A 12,240-nucleotide genomic window follows, 5' to 3' on the forward strand; every position below is an offset into this window, starting at 1 on the left:
GAATGAATGAATGAATGAATGAATGAAATAAGTTTATTTCGGTCATATAATCAACCATTTTGTGTGATCAGTTTAACAGTACAGATTATACATATTTAACAATCATACACATACACACGAAGAGAAAAGAAAAAGAATGACCGAAAAAGGAATAGGCTGAAGCCAAGGCTTATATTTGCCTATCCTATACATTCACTGAAAATAAGATTACCTGGAACATCCACATTCAAAAAATCAATGGGATGAAAGTAAATGTTACTATATTTGAAAATGTTCTATTATTTCACCTTTCAAGGCTTTCTTAAACCTTAAGAACGACATGTCTTCAACTCATCACTGAGTTTGTTCCACCATTTAACTCCTAAAACTGAAATACATTTGTATTTTATATTCATTCTTACTTTACCTATTTCAAAAATCAATATCCCCGTAAATTATAGTTTTCTCCTCTTAATTGAAATAACCTAAGAATACAAGCCGGAAGGCTGTTGTTCTTTACTCCAAACATCATTTCCATTGTTTTTAAAAACACAATATCTGAACATTTTAACACATTACAACTTATAAATAATGGATTGGTATGTTCATAGTAGCATGCTTTGTGTATTATTCTAATGACCCTTTTTTGAAGTATAATTATGTTTGTTTTATAAACATTTCCCCATGGAAAAATAAAAGAATAATATAACATATGCAGACATTTCTTATTCAGCATGTGTCTTACTTTATAAACAATAGCAATGGATTTGAATATTTTTCCCTTTATATATTCAATATGCGGTTTCCAACATAATTTATGATCAATTATTATTCCCAAGAACTTAGTTTCATATACTCTATCAATTTCCACTTGATTTCATTTTAATTTTGCTTCACAATTTGTCCTTGCACCACTAAACACTATCAATTAAATTTTCTTATCATTTAATAATAACTTATTAATATCAAACCATTTTTTTTAGCTGAAGCAACTCAACCTCAACACTTCCTTCAAGTCTTCTCCTGAACAATATACATTTGTATCATCTGCAAACATAATACATTTCAATGTATTAGATACTGAACAAATATCATTTTAATAAAGTATAAATAACTTAGGTCCCAATACCGAGCCTTGTGGAACCCCACAAGTTACTCTTCCTGGCTGTGATTTAGTCTTATTAATTTCCACATATTGAGATCTATTACTTAAATAACTACTTAACCACTGTTGTGAAACACCTCTTATGCCATAGTTTTACCATTTTTGCAGAAGTAAGGAACGATCGATTGTGTCAAAAGCTTTACATAAGTCAATAAATACTCCAACGGCGTGTTGCTTTTTTTCTATTGCTGTAGCTATGTTTTCTACAAAGTCCATCACTGCTAGGGATGTAGATCGATTACGGTCTTTCAGATTAACTGGATAAATTCGCATTGTCTGTGACCCAGACCGCTCTGCCTGCAGTGCCCTCTGCTGTTTGTTCAGGGGAATGTGTAACTCCACATTCAAGCCCCATGTCACATTTATTTGTGCATCTGGTTTGTGGTAGGAATGTCTCATTGACACAAAAGCAAAAAAATCCACAAATGCAAATTCAAGCAAGCGGCTCAGTGGCTTAGTGGTTAGAGTGTCCGCCCTGAGATCGGTAGGTTGTGAGTTCAAACCCCGGCCGAGTCATACCAAAGACTATAAAAATGGGAGCCGTTACCTCCCTGCTTGGCACTCAGCATCAAGGGTTGGAATTGGGGGTTAAATCACCAAAATGATTCCCGGGCGCGGCCACTGCTGCCGCCCACTGCTCCCCTCACCTCCCAGGGGGTGAGCAAGGGGATGGGTCAAATGCAGAGGACAAATTTCACCACACCTAGTGTGTGTGTGACAATCATTGCTACTTTAACTTTACTTTATATTCAATACAAATACAAATACTAAATCAAACATATTTAGACTTAGACTTCCTTTTTATTGTCATTCAAATCTGAACTTTACAGCACAGATAAGAACGAAATTTCGTTACATAAGCTCATGGTAATGCAGGATAAAAAAAAAAAGCAATAAGGTGCATATATAAATAAATAAATATATATAAATAATATATATATAATATATATATAAAATAAATAAATATATATAAATAAATAGATTACTGTACAGATAAATATATTGCACTTTTTCACATGCGTCCACGTTTATGGATGTATGTTATAATGTATTTTTTATTCCAGCGAGTTAATCCATTTTGGGGGGAGTTGAGGGGTATAAATATTGAATATTTATATTCAAATCTCAAAAATATATTTACAAATTCACATTTATTTATACAAATTCTCGATTTATTTGTATGTCACATTTTTATATTTATACATTTTATTTGTATGTATTTTAAAATCTCAAAAATATATTTACAAATACGTGTTTATTTATACAAATGATGTATTTATTTGTATATCACATTTGTATTTGTATTTGTATAGTTATTCATATATGCCTATGAATTAATATCATATTGATATATATAAGTTGATGTGAGACAATTCTAATTCCATACAAAACAAACATTCCCCCTCTGCAAATAATTCATCTTAACAGTGTGAGTGTTTCCTAGTAAACAACAATCTGCAGTAAAAATATCAGACTTACACTATCACAGATATTGTATTATTATACAGAGACTATAATAATAAACACAATACTGTACATAGTCATTTTGTATTGGATCTTTGCACAAAGTGTCAATTTACCTTTGCGCAGAAGTCTGGGAATATTTTTAGATCCAAAAGTCGGAGTCTCCTCTGAGCCGACGAGCAGGATCCTTTGGAAATGACCCAAAAAACAGAGGAAAAGGTAAAGACACCGTGTCATCTTGTGTGTACAACTAACTGTCTGAGGCAGTACTGACTGACTGACTGACTGACTCCTCCACCCAACTGACTCTCTGAGCCTCCTCCTGCAGGAGGAGGGGAGAAGAGGTCTGGGCGTACTGTTCCTTTAACTAAATCAAATATTTATCCAATGTAACAAGGGACAAGCGGTAGGAAATGGATGGATGGAAGGAAACAAAATTCAAGGAGGCGCTACATAATAAGTGACTTGGTGTGCAAATAAAAAGGCTGTTGTGTGTGGCTGAGAAGGCTCTGATGTGGTGAGAAGATGAAGTTCATGCAAGTTTAATGTTTGTAAAAGAGAAGAAACCAATAAAGACACAATGGAAACACCATTGGCTTTACTTTTATGGTTGGAGTAGATTAGTTACATTTTCATTTCAAATTGGGTTGAATCTGAACAATACAGATACTTATCATTACTATGATATATACTAATTTCAAACAATATTTTCAAAATAAAGTGGTAAGGATATATCAAAAAATAATATGACTGTACATTTTTAGATTCTTGAATAAAAAGGTAACGCGACATATTGTTATTAAGATATATTTATTGTCATTTCAATGTTCCAATTTGAATTAATCTTAATTCAACAGTAATTAAGCAGACGAGACCTTCATGACAAGTAGATTTGTTTTTTGTTGCTTACTCATTATTTGCAACACATTCATGGTTGGAAAATCTGTTTTTTATATTGTTTTTATTCATTCATTTAATAAATTGTTTTAGTTTGCTTCCTGTTTTTTGCAAATAGTTGCTCCACAGCAATGTATTTAACTTGTAAGTCAGCCAACGGTATACTTAGAACAATGATTGTAGATCCTAAATCTTAACAGTTGGTCTTGTTTTTTTTCATTTATTTTCTTTTTCTTTCACCATGACTGATCATTGTTTTGTGCCTCCACAAAATGTAAACGATTTACAATTTACTTCTGTTGAACCTGAAACTCTATCAAGTAAGAATGACACAGTATATCCTTTTAAAGGCCTACTGAAATGAATTTTTTTTATTCAAACGGGGATAGCAGGTCCATTCTGTGTCATACTTGATCATTTCGCAATATTGCCATATTTTTGCTGAAAGGATTTAGTAGAGAACATCGACGATAAAGTTGCAACTTTTGCTCGCTGATAAAAAAAAGCCTTGCCTGTACCGGAAGTAGCGTGACGTCACAGGTTGAAAGGCTCCTCACATTTCCCCATTGTTTACACCAGCAGCGAAAGCGATTCGGACCGAGAAAGCGACGATTACCCCATTAATTTGAGCCAGGATGAAAGATTCGTGGATGAGGAACATGAGAGTGAAGGATTAGAATGCAGTGCAAGACGTATCTTTTTTCACTCTGACCGTAACTTAGGTACAAGCTGGCTCATTGGATTCCACACTTTCTCCTTTTTCTATTGTGGATCACAGATTTGTATTTTAAACCACCTCGGATACTATATCCTCTTGAAAATGAGAATCGAGAACGCGAAATGGACATTCACAGTGACTTTTATCTCCACGACAATACATCGGCGAAACACTTTAGCTACGAGCTAACGTGATAGCATCGTGCTTAACTGCATATAGAAACAAAAGAAATAAATCCCTGACTGGAAGGATAGATAGAAAATCAAAAATACTATTAAACACTGGACCTGCAACTACACGGTTAATGCTTTCCAGCCTGGCGAAGGTTAACAATGCTGTTGCTAACGACGCCATTGAAGCTAACTTAGCAACCGGACCTGACAGAGCTATGCTAAAAACATTAGCTATCCACCTACGCCAGCCAGCCCTCATCTGCTCATCAACACCCGTGCTCACCTGCGTTCCAGCGATCAACGGTGCGACGAAGGACTTCACCCGATCACAGATGCGGTTGGCGGCCCGTAGACGGAGGAAGTTAAGGTGAGTTCGACGGCTAGTGCGTCTGCTATCCGTCTCTGTTCTCCTGGTTGTGTTGCTGTAGTCCGCCGCTAATACACGGATCCCACCTACAACTTTCTTCTTTGCAGTCTTCATTGTTCATTAAACAAATTGCAAAAGATTCACCAACACAGATGTCCAGAATACTGTGGAATTTTGAGATGAAAACAGAGTTTTTTGTATTGGATTCAATGTGTCCGTATACTTCCGTACCAACCCTTGACGTCACGCGCATACGTCAGCATAAAAAAAACGTTTTCAACCGGAAGTGTGGCGGGAAATTTAAAATTGCACTTTATAAGTTAACCCGGCCGTATTGGCATGTGTTGCAATGTTAAGATTTAATCATTGATATATAAACTATCAGACTGCGTGGTCGGTAGTAGTGGCTTTCAGTAGGCCTTTAAAGTCCTACTCCTTACATAGAAAGCCCTAAACGGACAGGGACCAAGCTATGTCGCCAACACCCTAACAAACTATGTACCAAAAAGAACCTTGCGGTCATCAGCTGCTGGGTTATTAGAGAAAGAGTCAAAAGAGGATCGGTGATGCAGCCTTTGTCAACTACGCCCCAAAACTATGGAACACACTGCCCAAAAATATCAGGGAAGCCAACTTGATAAATATCTTTAAAAGACAGCTCATCTCTTTACTCAAGCATTAGATATTAGATATATTGTTTGGATGACAAAATGGCGGCGCATGAGAAATGCTGCGGCTCACTAATGCTCCTGGGAGTGTAGAGCAATTTGGCAAAAAACACCTGTCATTTCTGTCAATTTCATGGCTGGCTCAAAGCGTGAACACTCTGTGATCACATATGACCGACAGACAATTCTGGATGTGGATGGATCGGGTCGTTATAGACTGAAAGATGCATGTACGGTGGACCTCCTCGCTAGCATGGGAATACTTCGTGGGCTACATCGAGCGGCCTTTGTAGCAGCGGAGTCAAGTGCTAGCCAATGGAGACGACATAGGCGGTGCGAGCGGAAGCAGAAGCGGGGATGCCGAGCTGGGCTAACAACAAAGAGAAAAGCTAACCAAAGAAACGTGGAGTCTACGGGTAAGAAGTCATTCAAACTAGAACTAGCCGGCGTCAGGCTGGATAATCCCTGCCAACATAGCAATTCTCTTAGAATAAAACACAACTCACATGATGTTTTTTCTTTTGTGACCGTGTCAGAGGCAGACATACATTGTACTGAGGTAGCTAACTATGATGCGTTCAGTTTATCGCAACATCAAGCAAACAATCTGAATATCCCCGTCGTATCAATTCCTAGATATGGTCGAAACTATTTAAAGTGCACTACGCATAATAAACGCAACATTATTAATATTGCTACTTCGGATAATTTCAACAAACAATCCTCAAAACAGCCCACTACCTATAATATGGGCTTTTTAAACATACGATCATTATCTTTCAAAACGTTATTAGTTAATGAAGTCATTAGAGACAACAAACTTGACGTCGTTGGTCTCGCCGAGACCTGGCTCAAACCAGACGATTTTTTTGCGCTAAATGAAGCATCTCCTCCTGGCTATACCAATACACATGTTGCCAGACCTCTTAAAAGGGGAGGGGGTGTCGCACTAATATACAATGAAAACTATAATCTTACACCTAACCTAAATAATAAATATAACTCGTTTGAGGTGCTCACTTTGAGGTTTGTCACACCGCTGCCTCTCCACCTGGCTGTTATCTACCGCCCCCCTGGGCCCTATTCGGACTTCATCAGTGAATTCTCAGAGTTTGTTGCCGATCTAGTGACGCACGCCGACAATATAATCATAATGGGAGACTTTAATATCCATATGAATACCCCATTGGACCCTCCATGCGTGGCGCTCCAGACTATAATTGATATCTGTGGTCTTACACAAATAATAAATGAACCCACGCATCGCAACGGTAATACGATAGATCTAGTGCTTGTTAGGGGTGTCACCACCTCTAAAGTTACGATACTCCCGTACACTAAAGTAATGTCCGACCATTACCTTATAAAATTCGAAGTTCTGACTCATTGTCAACAAACTAATAATAATAATAATAACTACTATAGCACCCGCAACATTAATGCTGCCACAACGACGACTCTTGCTGGCCTACTGCCTTCGGTAATGGCACCATTCCCAAATTATGTGGGCTCTATTGATAACCTCACTAACAACTTTAATCACGCCCTGCGCGACACCATTGATATTGTAGCACCGCTAAAGCTAAAAAGGGCCCCTAAAAGGCGTACCCCACGGTTTACAGAAGAAACTAAAGCCCAGAAATTATCATGTAGAAAGCTGGAACGCAAATGGCGTGCGACTAAACTTGAGGTTTTCCATCAAGCATGGTGTGATAGTTTAATAACTTATAAACGCATGCTTACCTCAGCTAAAGCTAAATATTACTCAAATCTCATCCACCTCAACAAAAATGATCCTAAATTTCTGTTTAGTACAGTAGCATGGCTAACCCAACAAGGGACTTCTCCCAGTAGCTCCACCCACTCAGCAGATGACTTTATGAATTTCTTTAATAAGAAAATTGAAGTCATTAGAAAAGAGATTAAAGACAATGCATCTCAGCTACAACTGGGTTCTATTAACACAGATACGACTGTATATACGACGGACACTGACCTCCAAAATAGTTTCTCTCTCTTTGATGAAATAACATTGGAGGAATTGTCAAAATGTGTAAATGGGACAAAACAAACAACATGTTTACTTGACCTAATTCCTGGGAAACTTATCAAGGAGCTTTTTGTATTATTAGGTCCATCAGTGTTAAATATTATAAACTTATCACTTTCCTCTGGCACTGTTCCCCTAGCATTCAAACAAGCGGTTATTCATCCTCTACTCAAAAGACCTAACCTCGATCCTGATCTCCTGGTGAACTACCGGCCGGTGTCCCACCTTCCGTTTATCTCAAAAATCCTCGAAAAAATTGTAGCACAGCAGCTAAATGAACACTTAGCGTCTAACAATCTCTGTGAACCTTTTCAATCCGGTTTCAGGGCAAATCACTCTACGGAGACAGCCCTCGCAAAAATGACTAATGATCTATTGCTAACGATGGATTCTGATGCGTCATCTATGTTGCTGCTTCTTGATCTTAGTGCCGCTTTCGATACTGTTGATCATAATATTTTATTAGAGCGTATCAAAATGCGTATTGGGATGACAGACTTAGCCTTGTCTTGGTTTAACTCTTATCTTACTGACAGGATGCAGTGTGTCTCCCATAACAATGTGACCTCGGACTATATTAAGGTAACGTGCGGAGTTCCCCAGGGTTCGGTTCTTGGCCCTGCACTCTTTAGTATTTACATGCTGCCGCTGGGTGACATCATACGCAAATACGGTTTTAGCTTTCACTGTTATGCTGATGACACTCAACTCTACATGCCCCTAAAGCTGACCAACACGCCGGATTGTAGTCAGCTGGAGGCGTGTCTTAATGAAATTAAACAATGGATGTCCGCTAACTTTTTGAAACTCAACGCTAAGAAAACGGAAATGCTGATTATCGGTCCTGCTCAACACCGACATCTATTTAAAAATACCACCTTAACATTTGACAACCAAACAATTAAACAAGGTGACTCTGTAAAGAATCTGGGTATTATCTTCGACCCAACTCTCTCGTTTGAGTCGCACATTAAAAGTGTTACCAAAACGGCCTTCTTTCATCTCCGTAATATCGCTAAAATTCGTCCCATTTTCTCCACAAGCGATGCTGAGATCATTATCCATGCGTTCGTTACATCTCGTCTCGATTACTGTAACGTTTTATTTTCGGGCCTCCCTATGTCTAGCATTAAAAGATTACAGATGGTACAAAATGCGGCTGCTAGACTTTTGACAAAAACAAGAAAGTTTGATCATATTACGCCTATACTGGCTCACTTGCACTGGCTTCCTGTGCACCTAAGATGCGACTTTAAGGTTTTACTACTTACGTATAAAATACTACACGGTTTAGCTCCAGCCTATCTTGCCGATTGTATTGTACCATATGTCCCGGCAAGAAATCTGCGTTCAAAGAACTCCGGCTTATTAGTGATTCCCAGAGCCCAAAAAAAGTCTGCGGGCTATAGAGCGTTTTCTATTCGAGCTCCAGTACTATGGAATGCCCTCCCGGTAAAAGTTAGAGATGCTACCTCAGTAGAAGCATTTAAGTCTCATCTTAAAACTCATTTGTATACTCTAGCCTTTAAATAGACTCCCTGTTTAGACCAGTTGATCTGCCGTTTCTTTTCTTTTCTTTTCTACTCTGCTCCAAACCCGGGGTGGACCGCTAGCCTGTTCATCAGATGGGGACATCTCTACGCTGCTGACCCGTCTCCACTCGGGATGGTTCCTGCTTGCCCCACTATGGACTGGACTCTCGCTGATGTGTTGGACTTTCACAATATTATGTCAGACCCACTCGACATCCATTGCTTTCGGTCTCTCCTAGAGTGGGGGGGTTACCCACATATGCGGTCCTCTCCAAGGTTTCTCATAGTCATTCACATTGACGTCCCACTGGGGTGAGTTTTCCTTGCCCGTATGTGGGCTCTGTACCGAGGATGTCGTTGTGGCTTGTACAGCCCTTTGAGACACTTGTGATTTAGGGCTATATAAATAAACATTGATTGATTGATTGATTGATATCAGGAGTGTGAATGTTGTCTGTCTATCTGTGTTGGCCCTGTGATGAGATGGTGACTTGTCCAGGGTGTACACCGCCTTCTGCCCGAATGCAGCTGAGATAGGCTCCAGCTTGTCCCAAAAGGGACAAGCGGTAGAAAATGGATGGATGGATGGATGGATGGATCAGGGAAGCCAGCTGAAGTTAATGTTAAAGTACCAATGATTGTCACACACACACACTAGGTGTGGTGAAATGTGTCCTCTGCATTTGACCCATCACCCTTGATCGCCCCCTGGGAGGTGAGGGGAGCAGTGAGCAAAAGCAGTGGCCGCGCCCTGGAATAATTTTTGGTGATTTAACCCCCAATTCCAACCCTTGATGCTGAATGCCAAGCAGGGAGGTAGAGACTCCCATTTTTATAGTCTTTGGTATGAACTCACAACCTACGGATCTCAGGACAGATACTCTAACCACTAGGCCACTGAGTAGGTAGCTAACTACATCTTTAACTACACTATCACCTTGCACCTGCTGCACCCACAGCAGCTGTATTTTACTCTGCGTTACTTTTTAGCCTTTTATTTCCTACATTACTGTCTTGGACGGCGGAAAAGATCATCAGGACTCCTCTTCCTCCTATCCAGGAGATGGCAAAAAGCCGCTGCCTGACCAGGGCTCAGAAAATTTTGCAGAAACTCCTCCCACCCCCACCAAGGACTGTTTTCACTGCTGGACTCTAGAAAGAGGTTCCGCAGCCTCCGAAGCGGAACCTCCAGGTTCTGTAACAGCTTCTTCCCTCAGGCCGTGAGACTCTTGAACGCATCATAATAATCTCCTCAACTCCCCACAAAAATGGATTAACTGGCTGGAATATAAAGACAATATAACATTAGGCTGACCATACGTCCTCTTTTCCCCAGACATGTCCTCTTTTGAGGGCGTGTCCGGGGTGTCCGGGCGGGTTTTTTTTAAATGCCTCAAATGTCCGGCATTTTGAATTAGGGTTGCGTGTCTTTTCATTGTACGTCCAGGGTTTGTCACGGCCAGGGCGCATTCCAATGCGCCCTCATCTGTTCGTCCTGACGAACTCACCTCGGGACACGCCCACGGCCGCGGCGCACATCCAGGGACGCGCGTCTCCGCCCTGCAGCTGCCACCAGCTGCAATCATTTACCTAGGCTGACCATATTCTGAAATCCCAAAAAGAGGACACATATATGCGTGCTAAGGCGGACAGCACGCCAAGGCCGGGGCTAGGTGAAAATTTGCCAATGATACTTCTACTTGCTTTATAAATAATATATTTATTTAAATAAAGCATTTTTTCTCCTCTGTTGACAATATAACAAAATAAGTCACACTTATATTCTGTAACATTCACAGTTTTAGAAAAAGTACAGAGGTAGCAATATTCAAAATAACCTCTTGTATATAATATAAACATAAATTATGCCTCAAAACAGGTTAATTATATTTAAACAAAAAACAGGTAACAGCCCATTCTTTAAAATGTCTCTTCTCAGTCTAGTGGACCATTCTAATGTAAAAAATATAAATAATGCCTCAAAACATTTGAAACAAAAACAGATGTTTTCAGAGAATACACCATAGGTGAAGAGTATTTCACAAATCAGTTAAAACAACAAAAACAGAGGTAGCATTTCTGAGCCAATTATTTTAGGCTTCTGTAAAAAAAAATAAAAAAAATAATGCAGAGTCAACATTTAAAACAAAAAAAAGGAGAAGTAGTGTGTTGCGTTTCTTCTTATTTAGTCGTCTTGGCCTTATCTCCTTGGTTTTCCTCCTCATCTCCCGGGTCTTCATCCTCATCTCCCTGGCCTTCCTTGTTTGCCCATGCATATTTAGCTGAAGAGCTTATTTTCCCCAGCAGTTTCCGGTTGCTCATCAAATAAGCATGGAAGTCCGTGCAGGATGTTTCTTTGAAGTTGTATTGTACAGATAAAAGCCCTTTCAATGACTCAACAGACAACCTGCTCTTTTCCTTGGTCCACTGGCTCTGCATCTGTGAGAAAACCCTCTCAACATTTGCATTGTGAGAAGGAAGGGCAAAGACAAACTGTGCAATCTTCAGCAGCTCTGAGTAACATGCAATGCTTTTGGCCTTCTCAAAATATTTGCACCACTTCTGGTGCACTTGCAGGCCATTGAACTCTCCATCACTGTTGCTACTCTCAGTGAATTTCTTGAGATTGGTGACCATTATCAAAACACTTGGCATCATCAATTGGCACCCCCTTTTCTCCAAGGTACTTGATGCAGGCTTCCACATCATTCCAACTAGGTGTCTGACTCAGATCCATCCACATGAATGGGGTGAATTCTTCCATGGGTGTCATCCACTTCTGGAGATACTGCAGGCATGCACTGTAGAGACCCTGCACATCAGCATAGAACTGTTCACATTCTTTTCCACGCCCATCTGTGCGCTTCTGTGCCAGGAGTCCCTTAACTTTCAGGGACATGAAGTTGTTTCTCTGCCGTTCCTCAAGTGTTGTGTGGACTCTCTGCAAGATGTTACGCACTTCAACAATGGAATTATTTTCCTTTTCCATTTCTTTAATGGGTGAGTGGAACACACACATGAGTGAATGCATGTGCCAGAGGTAAATTTCACTGAATTCATTTTCAAAAAACCTCTTGATCAGTACAGGTGTTTTTTCCTGTGACATAAAATATCCCTTTAATGCTGGAAACATCTGCAGCAGCCTCTCGATTCCAGGGAATAATGACAGCCATTGTGTCTTGCTGTGGGAAAGGAGCTTTCTGTATTCAACATCTACAAAGTCACTA

General features: G+C 39.7%; 1 pseudogene; it reads right to left on the minus strand.

Moving 5' to 3' along the window:
• LOC133659163 (TBC1 domain family member 2B-like) overlaps positions 1 to 11,650 on the minus strand; it is a 57,232-nt pseudogene extending 45,582 nt beyond the window's left edge.
• Positions 11,651 to 12,240: the final 590 nt, after the last annotated feature.

Source organism: Entelurus aequoreus, linkage group LG10 (genome assembly GCF_033978785.1).
Source record: "Entelurus aequoreus isolate RoL-2023_Sb linkage group LG10, RoL_Eaeq_v1.1, whole genome shotgun sequence".
Taxonomy (NCBI): domain Eukaryota; kingdom Metazoa; phylum Chordata; class Actinopteri; order Syngnathiformes; family Syngnathidae; genus Entelurus; species Entelurus aequoreus.